General features: G+C 44.0%; 1 long non-coding RNA gene across 1 annotated transcript; it reads left to right on the top strand.

Annotated features, from left to right (window-relative positions):
- The first annotated feature begins 10176 nt into the window (after nt 1-10176).
- LOC132591624 (uncharacterized) lies at nt 10177-13625 on the top strand. Its single transcript, XR_009557061.1, has 3 exons — nt 10177-10524; nt 10988-11110; nt 13254-13625. It is a non-coding gene; the product is annotated as an uncharacterized LOC132591624 (long non-coding RNA).
- The last annotated feature ends 1681 nt before the right edge of the window (nt 13626-15306 follow it).

Genomic DNA, 15306 nt, shown 5'->3' with positions numbered 1-15306 from the left:
TGGATTTGTGGCACTGCAGAGGGGTTATTTCGTACTTGTTGGTGCAGCATTTTGGTTTTTTGGATGTTGAGTGATAGGCCAAGCTTTTTGTAAGCTTCTGCAAAGATATTTAGGATGGTTTGGAGGTCATCCTCTGAGCGTGCACACACTACATTGTCATCAGCATACTGAAGCTCTATGATGGAAGTTACGGTAACCTTACTCTTTGCTTTCAGCCTGCTCAGATTGAAGAGCTTTCCATCTGTTTGATATATGATTTCTACTCCAGTGGGGAGTTTCCCTTCAACAAAGTGTAGGATCATGGCAATGAAAATAATGAACAGAGTTGGGGCAATAACACAATCCTGTTTAACACCTGATCCCACTGTGAATGGTTCACTTTGAGAGCCATTGTTATCTGCGATTGTTGCTATCATATTATCATGGAGGAGCTGAGTGATGTTTACAAATTTATCTGGGCAGCCAATTTTCAGAGGGATAGTCCACGGGGCATTACCATTTACAGTGTTGAAAGCCTTAGTCAGGTCAATAAACACGATATACAGGGGTTTGTTTTGCTCTCTGCATTTTTCTTGAAGCTGTCGAGCGATGAAAATCATGTCCACTGTCCCCCTAGATGGCCGAAAACCATTTTGGGATTCAGGAAGGGTCACCTCGAATATTGTTATGAGACGGTTTGCTAAGATCCTTGCAAGAATTTTGCCAGCCGCACCTAATAAAGAGATGCCTTGATAGTTTCCACAATCAGTTCTGTCACCTTTTTTTAAAGAGATTGAAAATTTTGGCATCCCTAAAGTCTGCTGGGATTTCTTCTCTTTCCAAGATTTTTTCAATGAGGTTGTGAAGTTGTTGTGTAAGTTCAATTCCGCCCACCTTGAAGATTTCGGCAGGTATCCCATCAGGTTCACTGGCTTTGTTGTTTTTCATTTGGTTAATAGCTGTACACAACTCTCCCAGATTTGGAGATACTGCAAGCTCATCTCTAACTTGTTTTTGCAGAATTTGTGGGAGAACCTCAGCAGCTACAGGGAAGTTGCGGTTAAGGAGATGTTGGTAATGTTCTTTCCAGTGCAGTGCAATAGCTTCTTTATCTTTTAGAAGTGTGATGCCGTCTGCTGAGCATAGGGGGCATACAGGTGAAACTTGAAAAATTAGAATATTGTTACATTTATTTCAGTAATACAACTTAAAAGATGAAACCAATATATGAGATAGATGCATGACATGCAAAGCAAGATATGTCAAGCCTTTATTTGTTGTAATTTTAATTATTTGTTGTTAGGCGGGTCAATTATAAATGGAATGTAATTAATGAAATGTAATAGCGATGTTTATTTTTGTATTATTGTAACTATTTGTTTTATTACTGTGGAATTTCCAAAAGAAAGCATTTGTAAAAATTAAAAGAAAAATATAATATAATAAGTTGCATTACTGAAATAAATGCACTTTTCGGCGATATTCTAATTTTCCGAGTTTCACCTGTATTTATTGGCCAATAGATGGTCTTTGTGGCTTAAAAAAACCCTCTGTGCATCATGAGTGTCGGCTAAGTGCTAGATCGCTTTAGCTTTTTTTAATCCACCAGGTGTTTTTTAGTTCTCTGGTTCTTCTTTGAACCTCAGCCTTAGTGTTGGCATAGGTTTTTTTCTTAGTGGCACAATTTCAATCTCTTTGCCAGATATGAAAGGCCTTCCTCACTGTCATTCTCATCAAACCAGTCCTGCTGTTTCTTGGTTTGGTATCCAACAGTTTGTTCACAGGCTGCAATAATGGATGTTTTTAGCTTGGTCCAGTGTTCCTCGATGTTATCAGGGAATTCTGAAAGCAGATGGTCCTTAATAGTTGTTTGGAAGCAATCCCGCTTAATGGGATCTTGAAGGGCGTGAGTGTTCATTTTGCCCCTTGGTTTCCTTCCTTGAAGCCTACATTGAGTATAGTGTGATAGTTAGAATGTTGAACTAGGACCTGGGAGTCCAACGTTCAAATCCCCACTTAGTCATGAAGCTCACTGGGTGATCTTGGGACAGACATCATCTATCAGGCTAACCTACGTCATAAGATTGTCGTGAAGAGAATATCAGTGCCTGAGTTTACTTGCTTTCTTCCCTCCTTGTCCCTTTTACTTTTGGATTGTGTCTTTTAGATTTTAAGCCTGTAGGAAGGGAATGGCTTCTTTTTATTGATCTTATATGAGCTGCTCTGGGAGCCCTTTGAGCTGAAAAGCAGGGCAAGAGTGAAATAACAAGCAAGTAAATAAAATAGCTTTGATCTCGTTCACATGCACACACTTAAATCATTTGATTTTTCTATTGTACACCTCTTGACTTACATGTGCAAATGTATGCATATCGAATAAGAAATACCAGGAGATTTTAGGTTCTTCCTTTCTGTTACACTCATTGCTAAGAGGCAGCAGAGCTGGCCATTAGAATAAGATATTCCATACATAATTTCTGTGTGAATGACTGCACTCTGTTCTTAATACAGGAACACTGCGAACCCAGGGAATAGGGGAAAAAAAATCAAACTGAATTTTCGTCTTTCATATTAAAAGTAACTGATAATGAGGCTTTGAAGTGTGGAATGGTACTTTAAAAAAAACCAACTCCACCCCCCCCCCAAACCAGCAAGCCAGAAGACCCAAAACTTTTCAAAACTTTGAGGTTCTGATGAGCTTTAAAGTTTTGGGTGTTCATGGACACGCGACTGCTGAGTTTAAGATACGCTGTGGGAAAATGTTTCTCACTGTAATTCAGGATTCCTACTTTTGATGATTAAATCAGAATGACTGATGACGTGGTAGGAGTTTGGTGGTGGGGTGTTCAGCAATGCAAAGGCTGCTTTCATGTTACATTTTCCTCGTGGTAAAGCAAGTGGTACTCTTCCTTTTTATCAGTGCTTGCTCTTCAGTTATTATTTTAATCCGGTGACAATACCACGGTCAGGATGTGTTCCTTGTAGGTCTGGAGATCTGAGTGTGTAGCAAAATGTAGCATTGCCAACATCTGCGGTGCATATGCCGTACTGTAGAAAGTTCATTGAGTAGCCTAGGATATACCCATTTCTGGAATATATCTCAGAGTTATAGTGTGCTGGTCAGTTTCAGATGATAAAAAAAGCATTTTTAACCAGGCCTGGCTGATTTGGCAGCTGCACAAGCAAGTAAGATCACAAGCAAGTGAGATTTCTCTCCAGGGCATCTGGGAAGCCCCATTCTCTGCCCAATAAGCACTGGACACCTTTACCCAGCGGTGCTGTGGCCCATAGATTGCAGCAAAATACTGGGCAAGGTTTTGCCCAGGATCTTCTTTGTGTGATGGACTCATGGGGGAAAAGCTGCCCCATGAGCCCTTGGTGATGAACGGAGGGGAAAACTTATATAAGGTTGATTCCCCTGGAGCTCACATTCATTTTGCTTTGAGAGCTTCCTGCCTGCCCACGCTCAGGTTAGAACATTCACTGAGCAATTTAGGGTCGCTGGTTGACAGGGCTGGGAAGGAATGTTTCTCTCTCAACCTGACTGGCACTTGGTTGGGTCCCCCCCCCCCCACGCTGCCTTTCCCTCAGTGAAATTGTGGCCTTTGTTAGGTGGAAGAATATTGTTTGGAAATAGCATTGGTCAGGATCAACATAGTAGAGTGGGGGCCCCATAAGGGGCCTGGGGGGGAAGGATTGACCACAGCAAACCCAAGCATGGGTTTGGTATTTGCCTGGTTGGAATCTGCACCCTGGTCCCCCAGTGAGAGCTTGCTTGCTTGGCTTTCATTATGGTAAGATTCAACATTGGCCGACTCCCGTCGTACAGGCTTTGAGGGATCCAAACCCAGCAGATCCATTACATCAAAATGGGGCTTGTGGGATGATGAACTGACCCTAGGACCCAATGCCATGCCAACCCTGGCCCTGCCTTCTGCTGTCAAGAAGAAGAAGAAGAAGAATTTGGATTTGATATCCCGCTTTATCACTACCCGAAGGAGTCTCAAAGCGGCTAACAACCTCCTTTCCCTTCCTCCCCCACAACAAACCCTCTGTGAGGTGGGTGGGGCTGAGAGACTTCAAAGAAGTGTAACTAGCCCAAGGTCACCCAGCAGCTGCATGTGGAGGAGCGAAGACGCAAACCCGGTTCCCCAGATTATGAGTCTACCACTGTTAACCACTACACCACACTGGCTCTCCAAATAAAGATTTGGCCTGATTTTATCCCAACATTGTTGTACAGTCTGGTTATTTTGCTGCTCTCACGAGTCACGTAATGCACCTGCCTGGGCAAATGACAGATAGTTTTATAGTACCTTGTTGTTGTTGTTTAGTCGTTTAGTCGTGTCCGACTCTTCGTGAGCTCATGGACCATAGCACACCAGGCACTCCTGTCTTCCACTGCCTTCCGCAGTTCGGTCAAACTCATGTTCGTAGCTTCGAGAACACTGTCCAACCATCTCGTCCTCTGTCGTCCCCTTCTTCTAGTGCCCTCAATCTTTCCCAATATCAGGGTCTTTTCCAGGGAGTCTTCTCTTCTCATGAGGTGGCCAAAGTATTGGAGCCTCAGCTTCACGATCTGTCCTTCCAGTGAGCGCTCAGGGCTGATTTCCTTCAGAATGGATAGGTTTGATCTTCTTGCAGTCCATGGGACTCTCAAGTGTCTCCTCCAGCACCATAATTCAAAAGCATCAATTCTTCGGCGTCAATTTATAGTACCTTAAAGACTAACAAATATAACAAAGTATTCAGTAAAGTGGGTGATAGGCTATGAAAGCTCATGCCATTGTAACTGGGGAATGTTTGTGATCTACCTTCTAGAGCTGATGCAAGGGTGATGGAAAAGCCATTTAAAAAGTGCTCCGTAAATCTGATAATTTCTCTTTGCACAAATTTCAATACTAATGACAGGAGCTTATTCTTTGCCTGGGGTTGGAATGCCCTTCCCAGATTTTGGAGTAGGAAAACTCCTTTGCTGTGAGGGACCTCTGCCTGCGGTGGCTTCTGCAGAGACATTATCTTTTTCTCCTTGGGGGTATCTGAAATGCAGAACATGCTGTCTTCTGCAACCACTTATGTTGCAGCTCCCTACAGTCAGTAATTAACTGGAAACCTTTTAGAAATCTTGAAATTAATATAACTGCCCAGTTACTGACATGCCTGGGGTGTGTATGAATGTCTTGCTGAGGTGTAGCTTGGCAGGCCTAACATGCAAGCCTCTTTGAGCCACACAGGAACATGTACGTGGGCAGACAAAATAGCATGTCTTTTGGGGGAGCGGGGGCTGTTAATGTGTGTGTGTGTGTGTGTGTGTGTGTGTGTGTGTGCACTTATCTGCAAGGCAGTTTAATGAATTAATCACAGAGAACAATCAATTAAAGCTTTAAGCCCCACAGCGTGTAGGCTTGAGAGGATGTTCTTTCCAAATAGCTTTTTACATGGCCACATTGTTTTGCAAAATTATCTACTGTGGAGATGGGCACTGTGGCTTTAAGTCTTCCAAGTGTTTGGCCCAGATTCAAACAAGGCCGGCTGAAAGAATTAGAGCCACTGGAGAACTTTCCACATTTCATTGTTTGTAGTACTGAGTAGTTTGTCAAATAGAAATACTGGTATTCTTCTCTCTTCAGTTTGCAAGCTGTGTCTAAAGAAAAGAAATAAAAAAGAAATCAGGCAATGCTCAGGAACATGTCTTGACAGGAACATCTTAGTAAAATCACAGTATTCGTAGCAGTGCTAAAGACTTGGCTCAGAAATCTGGACACAGGAAGCATGGCACATGGATTCACGAAATGAAGATAAAGGGTTTGTGATGGGCTGTGCTTGTGGATTAGGCCAAAGGCCCTACCAGATCAGCATCCTGTTCTCAAAGTGGCCAACCACATGCATATGGGAAGCTTGCAAGCAGGACCTGAGTGTGACAGCACCCTCCCCCTTTATGACCCCCAGCATCGAGTGGAGAAGACAACCCTTTCAGAATCTGTGAACCAGTTTTTGTGAAACTGGGCAGAACTTCAGGCAAATTCTGGAGAAAGAACACTGGGTCTTTTGAAAAATTGCATCAAAAAATGAATTGGCCCTGCGCATAGGTAAACAAATACTTGCACACGGGCCCACAATGGACCCGTAGTTTCTAGAACTTAGGGAGGGCGGGGAAGTAAAAACTGAGGGGAGGGAGACAACAATACACAGTGCCAATACATCCCATCAAACACGGCTCACTAATGAGGCCAGAAGTATTGAGAGAAGTGTTCAGTTGAAAGCAGTGCTTTTTTCTGGGGGGGACTCAGGGGTATGCATATCCTTAAACATTTTGTGAATCTAAGTTTAGCCTCATTGAGGGGCAGTATTTCAATATGAGTAGGAAAGTGAGAGTACCCCAAAATATTTTTAAAGGAAAAAAGCACTGGTTGAAAGCACCCATGTGACCAAATGTGCAGATCAGTGCAAGTCACGTGTGCATTGACAACCTGGTGCATATTCAGCCTTAGACTTGATCCAGACCAATGACTTTTAGCACTTACTAAGACTGGCTTTATGCAAGGATGGGACAATGTTGTGAAGGATAGGTCTGTCTATGGCTATTAGCAACGACTAAGGGAGCTGGTGGCGCTGTGGGCTAAACCACTGAGCCTCTTGGGCTTGCTGATCAGAAGGTTGGCAGTTCGAGTCTGCGCGACGTGGCGAGCTCCCGTTGCTCTGTCCCAGCTTCTGCCAACCTAGCAGTTTGAAAGCATATCAGTGCAAGTAGATAAATAGGTACCACTGCGGCAGGAAGGTACTGTAAATGGTGTTTCCGTGCGCCAGTAGTGGTTTAGTTATGTTGGCCACATGACCTGTAAAGCTGTCTGTGGACAAACACCAGCTCCTTTGGCCTGAAAGCGAGATGAGCTCCACAACCCCATAGTTGCCTTTGACTGGACTTAACCATTCAGGGGTCCTTTACCTTTTACCTTTATTAGCAACGGCAATTCCATTTTCAGTCCCCATATTCTTCTGAATGCCAGATGCTGAGGGCCAAACAACAGAAATCAGCTATGGCTTTCATGTCCAGCTTATAAACTTCCCGGAGGCATCTAGTTGGCCACAACTGGAAGCAGAATGCTGCACCAGATGGAACTTGAGTTTGATCCAGCAAGACAACTCTCATGTTCTTAACTTGAGACTACATGAGTCACAGAAGGCTGTGGGCTGAAGCCAAAAAATGCTGCCCCCCACATCCCTCCCCACTTTTGCATTTACGTTTACCCTTTGAGGAATCTTTTATAAAGCATTTATTGAGGACATTCACCATCTGGTTCTCTTTATATGTTTCCCAGGTTTTTGTTTTGTTTTTTAGTTTCATCAAATTCCAGCTAGTCAACTGATTGTGGTTTAGATTTTATATAACATGTTTTCATATTTTGCCTGCACTGCGAGGACTTGGCTATACTGTCCTGGCAAGCAGCATTGTAAGCTTTCATCTATCTGCAGGTAACAACAGCCATTTGTCTAGTTTAATGGCTTTTAAATCTTCTTCTTCTTCCTCTCTTTGAGATGTTTCGTCAATTAAAACCAACATTTATTGTGCCTACAGTGAAGTTAAGTGGATCCTAAGTGGAACATTGGCATGACTCTTAAGCAAGCCATTTGTTTATGTTTTCACAGGTGTACTAGCAGTTGGACTCTGAACTCATTGCTGGACTCTGAAGGCATCCTGAAATTTGGGTTAAATATTCTGATCCAGATTCTGATCCCAGAAACTCTGCTGGCCAAATCACCATACTTTTGACAAATTTGTGTGTGGCATGCATATCAGAACAGGGAGAGAATATACATGAGGCACATGCATTCTTCCAATGTTTAACTCCTTTCTGCCATCTCTGGGAAGTCTCATTAGAAAAGAGCAATCAACAAACTATTAGTAGTGCTAGAAAAATTCAACATAATGTAAAATGTATTTCAGTATACAATATTCTCCATGCATTACTCCATGCATTGCTATTAAAATGACCGTGATCAAAATGTTCCAATTTTTTGGGAAGTGTTTCTTACATATTGCCCTCCAGCATAGCTGAGTCAGTAGAGCATGAGACTCTTGATCTCAGGGTTGTGGTTTCAAGTTGCACACTGGGCAAAAGTTTCCTGCATTGCAGATGGTTGGACTAGATGGTTCTCATGGTGCCTCTGAACTCTGCAGTTTTGAGATTCTATAATTCTATGATCATGATTGGTGGATAGCTGTACAGTCAGATGGAGACATCAAATCCTGACATCTATTTGGGTTCCTGTACACTATTTGTTCTCCTTTCATCATCAGCATCTGGACATTTATGAATCATCATTCTGGCCATCACAATGCTACGCTTCCTGTATTTATGCATACTGTTGATCTTTAGAGTAGAGGCATCTTTCACCTCCTCTGAAGTGAGGTGTGCCAGTTCTCATCAAGGGGGATGCATGAGCTACCACTTCAAATATTATTTGCAACTACCAGAAGTCCGGCTCTCTTTCTTTTCCTGCATTCATTCATATAATTATATTGTAAGAATATTCATTCAGATAATTATATTGTAATGTAAGCATTCTATCTATTGTCCACAGGCATCCATGTACCAGGAGGAAGCTATCAAGGAAGAGCACAGCAGAAACATCCATTCCCATTGCTAATCCCTAGGCTGAATCATAAATAAACTGCTCCTGAAGCCACCCTGAAATTGACCTTAGTTTAGCCCAGGGGTCAGCAAACTTTTTCAGCAGGGGGCCAGTCCCTCAGACCTTGTGGAGGGGCTGGGCTATTTTTTGGGGGGGGGGGTATGTGTGGACAAATTCCTATGCCCCACAAATAACCCAGAGATGCATTTTAAATAAAAGGACACATTCTACTCATGTAAAAACACACTGATTCCCGGACTGCCCACGGGCCAGATTTAGAAGGCGATTGGGCTGGATCCGGCCCTTGGGCCTTAGCTTGCATACGCATGGTTTAGCCCATGATCTTCAACTTAAGCACAATTTATCAGCCTTTATAGAATTTGCTCCCACTAGTGTTGGCCACCAGCTTGGAAAACTTTGAAAGAGGGTTTGGCAAATTTGTGGAAGAGAAGGCTTTCTTCTTCTTCTTCTTCTCGTGGCTCCTGAGCCTGATGGCTAACCCTGTATTTGTTCTTATTTGCCTTGTGATTACACTCCCAATGTTTTTGGGACCCGGGTGGTGCTGTGGGTTAAGCCACAGAGCCTAGGGCTTGCCTATCAGAAAGTCGGCGGTTCAAATCCCTGTGACGGGGTGAGCTCCCGTTGCTCAGTCCCAGCTCCTGCCAACCTAGCAGTTCGAAAGCATGTCAAGGTGCAAATAGATAAAGCGGCTTTGTCATGCTGGCCACATGATCTGGAAGCTGTACGTTGGCTCCCTCGGCAAATAATGCAAGATGAGCACCACAACCCCAGAGTCGGTCACGACTGGACCTAATCGTCAGGGGTCCCTTTACCTTTACCCTCCTTTTCTTTCATGTTTCTCCCTTCTCCCAACTATCCAATCCACCTGGAGGCACTGTGCTGAGCTAAAGCTTTGGTGTCCTCTGTTCAGTGCCTGGATGAGGGACCACCTGAGAAACCAACGCATGCAATCTTATAAATAAATACTAAAATTAAATTTGCATGCCTATTTTTGCTTGTGGTGCTTTGGGCAGCACCATATCCACTGATGCTGCTTGTAAGGGATTAATAGTATTAGTAAAAATGAAGGTCACATTTTTTCCTATCTATCCGAGTTTAGAAGCCTTTGAAGGACCTACCAATTAAAAGTCTCACATTTTTTAAATTAGTTGTCTAAATGCCTGCTCTTTATAAATTGAGCCATACACACACACACACACCTAAATAAATCAGCAGGCAGCACTATGTCCTACAGGAGCAAAAGGCAGCTGTTTTCCTTTTTTGAAAGCAGAGCACTCGCTAGAAATCTCCTGCAAAGCAGTGCTACTGTGCCCTGCATGCGTAATTGAGTCTGCACTGAGGCTCCACTGCTTCATCTTGTGGGTGGCAAGCTATAAAGCTGGCAATGTTACATCTTTTGCTCCCTGAAGCCTTTCCTTCTAACAAAGGGGAGGGGAAGAGAGCTTTTTTTTTTACTTAGGTAGGTAGAAAGCAAATTAAAAGGGGTGGGAGTTTCCAGCAAAGCCAAGTTGGGGGGGGGGGGGGTAAAGTAGACCCATTTGCCATCAGACTGAACAGTGTAACTCCATGCATGACAACCTAAAGAGAGTCAGGCAGGTCATTCACTTCACACAAGAATGTGATGCTATAAGCAGGAAGGTGAGTGTTGCTAAACATAGAATTACGGGGCTAGAGTGATCTCGAGCCGTCTCATCCAGTCTCCTGCTCTAAATGTGCACTGCAGTGTAATGTACCTTGGGAGTGGAGAAAATAATACAAAATCTGTAGCAGAGGGCAGTCAGGCAAGGTCGAGAGCAGCTGGTTGGCTTCTAACTTTTACCTTTGGAAACAAGGAACTGTTTGGTAATTTGCAGGTTGCCTGTGGAAGCAATGGATCATGTGATGCCAAAGGTAAGATATGCAAATGAAATGCAAATGTCTGTGTTGGTACAGTTAGGGTTATTTGTATCAGTCTGTATGCAGATCAATGCCAATCGGTAGAAACTGACTCAAATTGCACACTTTATTCTGAACCTGTTGTTTGCCTCTTTTTTCTTTCCTTTTCTTTTTTGCATGATGGATGGGTTTTTATTCTACTAAGGAGTAGCATGGCAGAAGGAGTAGAGAAGTAAGTAAGTAAATAAAAAGGTAAAGGGACCCCTGACCATTAGGTCCAGTCGTGACCGACTCTGGGGTTGCGCGCTCATCTCACATTATTGGCCGAGGGAGCCGGCGTATAGCTTCCAGGTCATGTGGCCAGCATGACAAAGCCGCTTCTGGCAAACCAGAGCAGCACACAGAAACGTCGTTTACCTTCCCGCTGTAGCGGTTCCTATTTATCTACTTGCATTTTGACATGCTTTCGAACTGCTAGGTTGGCAGGAGCTGGGACCAAGCAACAGGAGCTCACCCCGTCACAGGGATTCGAACCGCCGACGTTCTGATCAGCAAGCCCTAGGCTCAGTGGTTTAACCACAGCGCCACCTGGGTCCCCCAGGTAAGTAAATAGAAGTAAGTAAATAGAAGTAAGTAAATAAGTTTTGCTGCTGGTGCACTGAATGGAGTATGTCGAGCATGGGCTGAATATGGGGAACATGCAGAGAGCCCCATCACAACTATGTTCGAAAGCACAAGTAACTTCATCTAGCAGATAGCTGTGAGCAGGGTTGCCATATGCCCGGAATTCCCAAGACATAGCCTGGGTTTGGCTGCCGGAAACTGTGTCTGCATGGAAATCGCTGAAATGCCCAGGAAAATCCAGACATATGGCAACCCATTTGGTAGTGTAGATTTTGACGTATTTCTTTAAAAATAGCTCAAAAACTTCTCTTTTTTTAGCAATTAATGGCCCTAGCTTGCTCATTAAGCTCAGTAGGTCTACTCTGCATAAAACATAGTTGAGTACCTGAGGAACCTCTTCATGCATTTCAGTAGAGAGAGAAAATTTGCAAAGATAAAACAACATGTTCAAAATAAGAAAATGTTGTGGGGCTCTTTGGGGACTATACCACTTGTTCAAACTGAGATCCTACCACTTCAGACTGCAGCTGTAGGACCATGTTTAAATTCTCTGCCATTGCCTCTTAAACTGCTTAAATACCTAAGCTCCACTTGAACTTAACAGGGTTTACTTTTGAGAGAGAGAGAAAAAACATGTACAGGATTGCACTCTTAGGAAACTAGCCTGTTATTGGAAAAATCTTTATCCTGTTTCCCAGAGCTAGCCCTGCTATTAGGCAGGGTGAAACCTCTGCTTCAGGCAGCAGAAGCCCCCAAGGAGGCATACCCTTAGGTACCCTGCCTGACCTGTCACCTCCGCTAGTGGTGGAGAAGTACCACCTCAACCAGTGCTGATTTGGTGCAAGATAGCATCCATTTGGGGAAGATCTCACCAAAAACCAGCACAATCTCTCCCAAAATTGGCATTAATGGTGGTGTCAGGGTGCTGTCAGCAGCTCCTGGCTGGTTGCCCAGAAAAATATAAAGACAAGAAAAAGTTTCTTATTTCAAACAGAGAGAGGCTATAGAACACTGCCTGTTGGATAATGGCATTGTCCCAAGTGAATCTCCACACACACCCGTCTCCCACTTCCTTATTGATCATTCTCATCATCTCCTCTACGGGTGCTGCTAAGTGCCCTCTGTCTTCGAGCTCTTTGCTCTCCTACTTTAAAGGCTTGCCGGGTTCTGGGAGATGGAGGGTCTGGAATGCTTTCTAGTGACAACATGCCAGCCAGCTGTTGCTCTGGCTCTCCCATGATTTCCCAACTTTCCCCCTCATCTGCCTCTGAGTTGCAACCTCCCTCAAACCCCTGTTGTAACTCTATACTGTCTTCCTCTTCCTCCTCCCTGGAAGGGTCAGGATGGGGAGGCAGTCTCCACCATTCCTCCTCTGCCCAGTCCCTGACAGCATGTGGGCAGACAGCATGTGTGTGAGTACACACACGCACGCACGCACACACACACACCCACACCCTCCAACATTCCTCAGATGAAAATAGGGACATTTTCACCTGAGGAATGTTGCCCCTTCAGCGCCTGTGTTTCTGTCACCCCTGCAGGAATTCTCACTCCCCACAGCTGACCCTCATTGACACCCCTTTTTGGGTCCCCCAGCCCCCCCCCAGAGCATTTCCTACCAGAGGTAGGGCGAGTGCCACTACCACTACAGCAACAAGACACAAAAACACACACCCTCCACTGTCCTGGGAAAAACCCTTAATCCTGATTTTATTTTATTTTGTTCTTTGTAAATTTTAGAAAGGGGCATAATTAGACAGGGACGCACACAGTTTTTTTTTGTTTTTGTTTTAAATCAAGACTTCTTGCTCTCTACTCCCCCTTTCTTCCCACCCATGGCAGCCCTGCCCTCTGCCTGCCCCTCAGAGCCAACACGTCACACAGGGCTGGGCCTCAGTGTGGGCAGCCTCTTTTCCTCCTCGCCCACTTTCCCAGCAGCCACTACAAGCTACTCAAGGGAAGAGGCCGGCAGCGGCAATGGGATGCTCTGTTACAGCGGCCACTGCCACTGTCATCGCTTGGGGCAAACGCTGGCTCATCCACCTAGAACGATATATTCTGATAATGCAGCATTGCTGTAGTTATGTAATTTACAGACCTTTTTTTTTTTTTTTTTAAAGCAAAGCTACCGGAGGAGGACCGGAGTGGAGAAATGGCAGCTGTGGTGATTTGGGTTCACCTTTAACCAAAACACAAAAGGTTTCATGGGAGGAGGCCTAATCTCTAGCCTTGTGTCTAGCTGACAGCTGGCAATGTTTCTTTGCTGTGCATGCTACCCACAGGTTTTGGGGTGACAATATCAAAGACATAGCTTTCTTCCCAAAGCCACATCTTGCTTCAGTCCCCTTCCTTGAAAAGAACCGTCTCAAACTGCTTATTTAAGACCCACTGGAGAAAAAGCTTTTTGTTGTACGTACGTTTAATCGGAGTAGGCAGTCCATGGAATGTGTGTGAGGCGTGATGAACAACATTTGGAGCAACAAATAAATGAACAGCAGAAATAATAAATGAATAAATGAAGTGACGTCTTGCATCCACTGTTGATTTAAATCAAGAAAATGAGTGCTAGTTGATTGTTGGTCAGTGTTTCATTAATATTCTGGTGAAGGAATTCTATTCTCTGAGGGAAAAAAGTGCTTATGCTACCGCTGTCCAAATGTAGAAGTATCATGGCCAGCATACAAATAGTTTGTGAAAGGTTTTGTGACACAAAAATGCCTTCACAATAGGGAAGATCAGGTGAAGCCTGTCCCTCATGAACAGAAACAGCCCATGAGGCAAGTTGCACGGCCATTTTGTCTAGGAGCCTCACTCCCTGAGGCTACTGCACACATTTGCAGCAAGGGATAGAGATGGTTCACAGGACTCCATACCTCCTTCAGTGCATGCATTGTGTGTGTGTGTAAAAGTGCACCTGAAGGCCCTAAATAATAGGGGATTTGAACAACAGAATCTGGTTGCTCACAGGAAACTGTGAGGATGCTTACAGAGCTCTTATACATTTCAAAAGCCCTTAAGATTGTTCCAAAAGTTTAAATGGATTCTGCTGAATCCATTTGGTCCAGCTTCCAAGTTAGTAAACAAATAAGTGTCTGCAAATACAAACTTTAAAAACTAGTAAGAACCTGGAGGGGAATTTCAGTGGGAACTCCTGCTTCACTTATCATGGGTACCAGCCTGAAGTCTCTACAAATCTCTACAAATATCACTCTGGACTGATTTCTTTGTCCTACCACCTCTTCCCCAATACATCACATAAAACCAGAGATGAAAATAAGAAGTGAAAGAGCAGGCATATGCAAAATTGCTTGCATAATTTATTCAGAGAGAAAAAATTAGGGGTTGGGGATTTTGCAGGGAAGTGAATATGTTTAGAATTCAAATTTCCTTTGAAGTTGTCGGTTTCCCCCCATCCCTCAACTGTCACAAAACACATGAGGGCATTTGGACTCTTCTAAACAGCCTTTAAACCCCTAAGAGGTAGATCCTGTCCCTTGTCTCTCTCTTGTCAGTAAATGCTGTAAATAGGAAAGCCATTTTTCATTAGCGCCTGACATTCTTTTATGTAGTCTGATTGTCAACACAAAAGGAGAATAATTAAACTGCAGCTCCAATCCAGCCTAACAGATGGGGCTCTCCCCCAAAGCTTTTACCACACAACTAAATTGTTACTTCAAGAAATCAACATCTAATCTATTCACTTCAAAGAGCACCCATATCCCCCACCCCCACTTTTCAAGCTCCTGGGATGAAACTATCTCCTTGTTAACAAAGAAATAGGGAAAAGGCAGGAGGTGCAGCTGAACCAAAACATGCATGCTTTTCAGTTAAATTGGAGGGGGGAGGATTCCTACCTAAATTTAACAATTACAGTGGTACTTCGGGTTACAGACGCTTCAGGTTACAGGCTCCGCTAACCCAGAAATAGTACCTCAGGTTAAGAACTTTGCTTCAGGATGAGAACAGAAATCGCTCAGCAGCGACGTGGCGGCAGCGGGAGAACTCAGGTTAAGAACAGTTCCAGGTTAAGAACGGACCTCTAGAACAAATTAAGTTCTTAACCTGAGGTACCACTGTACGGGTGGGAGAAGAGATACCCAGGGAAACTCAGGTGCATTTAGTGCAGAACAATACTGGGAAGATCCAGAGAGGTAAATTGGGAAATGGCTGTTG

The sequence above is a fragment of the Zootoca vivipara genome, chromosome 2 (assembly GCF_963506605.1).
Source record: "Zootoca vivipara chromosome 2, rZooViv1.1, whole genome shotgun sequence".
In the NCBI taxonomy this organism is placed as follows: Eukaryota; Metazoa; Chordata; class Lepidosauria; order Squamata; family Lacertidae; genus Zootoca; species Zootoca vivipara.
Note: the sequence above shows the minus strand (reverse complement) of the source record. Positions and strands in the feature narration are given on the sequence as shown.